The sequence below is a fragment of the Myotis daubentonii genome, chromosome 1, assembly GCF_963259705.1.
Source record: "Myotis daubentonii chromosome 1, mMyoDau2.1, whole genome shotgun sequence".
NCBI lineage: Eukaryota > Metazoa > Chordata > Mammalia > Chiroptera > Vespertilionidae > Myotis > Myotis daubentonii.
In genome coordinates this window covers 162,077,970-162,081,781 of record NC_081840.1, presented here as the reverse complement: position 1 = coordinate 162,081,781, position 3,812 = coordinate 162,077,970, and the positions used below count along the sequence as shown (strand labels likewise).

The following is a 3,812-nucleotide window of genomic DNA, read 5'->3' as shown; positions in this document are numbered from 1 at the left end:
TCCAATCATATTTATACATTTTTTTTTGTTTTGTTAATCCTCACCCAAAGATATTTTTTCCCCATTGATTTTTAGAGACAGTGGAGAGGGAGAGACATACAGAGAGAAACATTGATGTGAGAGAGACACATTGATTGGTTGCTTTCCCCACACATCTCAACCGGGACCGGGATTGAGCCTGTAACCGAGGTATGTGCCCTTGACTGGGAATCGAATCCAGGATCCTTCTAGTCCGAGGACCAATGCTATATCCACTGAGCCAAGTTGACCAAGGCTCCAGTCATATTTAAACAACATAACTGAACACTCATCCAATAAATTCCCCATTTTAGAATCAGTAACGACCAACACTGTCCTAGCATATCAGGCACCTCTTTACATCAACAGAACACTCCCTAAGGAAAGGTTTTAGGATATCTTGATCAATGCTTATGCAACTTCACTTCCAACCTTCAGCCTTCCTCTGACTGGGCTGTTTTGTCACCCAAATAAGCCACTTTTCTGAAACCCGTGTGAATCTCAGCCTGTCCATCTTGGTGACCTTCCCAATGACCAATTCCTCCCAGTTCTGTTTAGGTGACCCTGCCCTTTGATGGCTATCTCCCATGGCAGTTACATTCACAATTACAACCTGACTGTCACCGACTCCCTCCCATGGCCTCACCTATTCTGAATTTTGGGTTGAGACTGAGAGGAAATATGTATTTTTTGAGAATACCACCACCGAGCTACACCATTAAGCCCCAAAGGCCCTTTTCAGCCCATTACAGGGGCAACCTTAGCCGGAACTTTCTTTGTTTGGGAAAATGAGAACAACAAGGTTACTTACCTCTTCACCAGAGAGAACAGTTTCTGCTTACAAAATCAGGGAATCTCCTTTCTGTGTGGTACCAATACCTATCTCTGTCTCCCAGCCAACTGAACTGGGACCTGCACCCTGATCTACCTCACCCCTGAGATAGACATTGCCCCTAGTAATTGGCCCTTTAAGGTTCCTCTCACTGTTTACACTTGAACCAAGAGGGGCATTGCTCCCCTCCCCCTCCTTGCTGGCCTAGGAACAGCTACAGGCCTAGGCACTGGGATGGAGACCAGCGTCTCACCCTCCCTTTTCTACTATCAGAGCCTGTCCAAAGAACTTGCGGACAGCTTAGAGGAAATTGCCCAAAGTATTGTTACAGTACAGGACCAGATAGATTACTGGCAGCAATTACCCCCCAAAATCAGAGAGGACTTAACCTCCTCGCAGCTGAGAAAGGGGGGGCTATGCCTATTCCTAGAGGAAGAATGCTGTTTTTAAGCCAACCAGTCTGGCAGAGTAAGGGAGGGGACCAAGAAGCTAGTTGATAGGAACTCAAAAGTCCGACAACAACTTTCGGAATCCTAGGCACCTGGCTACAGAATCTTAACTGGACCTCCTGGCTTCTACCTGTTGGACCCCTCTTAATGCTCTTCCTGGTACTCATCTTTGGCCCATGCATCCTAAGAGCCCTTTCTCCTTCCACCAAAACCCCATTCAGCAATTACCAATAGATCCTTAGGGAAAATGATGCTATTCCAGACCTACACTAGAGATCATCCCCTCCCTCAATAGCCAACTAATTAGGGACATCTCTACATCCCATCTACGCATGAAGAAGTTACAGAACAACAACATTGGCCTCCTCATCAACCCCAGCTAGCAGGAAGCCCAGCTTATAGGAACCCCAGCTTACAGAAAAAAAAAAGAGAGAGAGACTGGAATGTTAGGCACATCCTTACATTATGCATCAGTTGGGGCTCCTGCTTCTCCCAGTGGTTTCCTGTTATTTTCATTATAGGTTAATAGCCTTCAGTTTCCAGTAGACCACCTACACCTGGCCCCCACCTGCACATAGTTCAACTGGCTACTCTGGCCTTTACAGGAGACACACATATCCCACTCCCCCTACTCTGCCCCGCTGATGCCATTTGGGTCTCAGGTCTTCTGCTCGAAGGTGTAACAATCCTATATAATAAAGCCCAGCAACCATAACAACCAGAATGACCAAAGAGCAGAACCACCTCAGCCCCTCACTGGGCTGGCCCCGCCCCCCAGCAAATGGTTAGGGACGATCAGGCAGGCAGGCAGAGTGATTAGGGAAGATCAGGTAGGCAGGCAAGTCGTTAGGGGCAATCAGGTAGGCAGGCGAGTTGTTAGGGGTGATCAGGTAGGCAGGCCAGAGGTTAGTGGCAATGAGGCAGGCAGGCAGAGCCCCATGATCGATTGCCTCAAAGAGGGAGACCCTGGCCACAGCCTGTAGGAGGGACGCTCCGCAGCTGTGACAACAGGAGGTACTGGCAGTGGTGAACACTGTAGGGTGGGGCTGGCGTCATGGCGGCTCCTGAGCAAGCATGGCGCCTGCAGCCTGGCCCAGGCCCCAGGATCGCAGCCTCCCCCTACGGCTTCTGCAGGGCTGGACTGCCACTCCTCCTTTTATGATGCCTGGGCAGGTCCCAGACCCTTCCATGACTGTGGGCTCTCTGCCAGGGCTCGGCCCCCTGACTGGACTCCCCAACTTGGCCCTGATTGCAGAGGAGCTGAAATACGCTGACATCCAAAACATTTGGGCCATGATCACCCCTTTGCACTTTCTGGAGGTGAAACTGGGCAAGAGGCCTCAACCTGTGAAAAGTGAGCTAGATGAGGAAAGAGGAGTGGAGGAAAAGGTACCAGGAAAAGAACAAAGTGGCGGCAACCCCATGCAGGAACAAGAGGAGCGGAAGGAGCTTCTGCAGTGGGAATCTGGGTGGATGAAGCTCATGAATGCGGAGCTGAAAACCCAGATGGAGGAGCTGAAGCAGGAGCGTCAGCAGCTCATCCTGATGCTCAACTGTCATGGCCCCATCTGCATCGTCAGGACCGAAAATGTTAAGACCCCCGACTCAGAAAGCAACCCACTGCTGGAGCAGCTGGAGAAGAAGTGGTCATGGGCTGGGAGGAGGAAGAGGAGAAGGAATAGATGAAGAGGAAGAGGAGATAAGGAGAGGGAGGAGGAGGAGGGTCCCAGAGGGCTCTTTCTTGCTGCATGAAAAACTCTTCAATGAGGCTCAGCACAGCCAGTATCGGCCAGGCTATTTTGTGAAACTCAGATCAGCCACACCAGGGGAAGAAACCCAGGACCAAGAGCTGAGACCAAAGTAGTCCTGAGGGGGGCCTGTTCTGCCTGGGGCCAGGCTTGCGGGAGACAGGACAGAGGCTCTGGGCCGGAGAGACACCCAACCAGGCAGCTATGGGCGCTTCCCAGGCCTCTCCGCCAGGCACCCACCCAAAGGACCTCCGAGCAGCCAGGAAAAGCCATGAGTTGCAACCAAAATTAGGCTGAGTTTGGGACTCAGAGTGAAACTGCAATCTGCCTGCCCCCAGCCCTGACCCTGACCCTGATCCTGACCCTGATCCTGATCCTGGTGCAAGGCTGGAGAAGGGCACAGTGCCAGGCCCTGCTGTACCCAACCACCATGGTCCAGCTCAGTCCTGCCTGGAGTGCCAGCCAGGGCGCACCCTCGCTGGGCCTGCTGGAGTTGCTGTGGGCACGAGGCACGGGTGCCCTTCCAAAGCACATACTCACTGAATGTCTACAGACTGGCTGTCCTGGCAGGGCTTTCAACTGCACATGTTTTTTATACTTTCTTTTTAAAATAATATATTTTACAAAAAAAAGATTTTATACAAGCAATAAATTTACTTCTATAATCACTCGATGTGATACAGTATAAATACGCTATGGTTTGTTGTTACGAACAGATATTCAGCAGTTATGGCCATTGCATGTAACTTCTAAGTACTGTAGTCT

At 50.6% G+C, this 3,812-nt stretch overlaps 1 pseudogene; it reads left to right on the top strand.

The window, feature by feature from the left end:
* Positions 1 to 2,430: 2,430 nt before the first annotated feature.
* LOC132227016 (jun dimerization protein 2-like) lies at positions 2,431 to 2,988 on the top strand (annotated as a pseudogene).
* Positions 2,989 to 3,812: the final 824 nt, after the last annotated feature.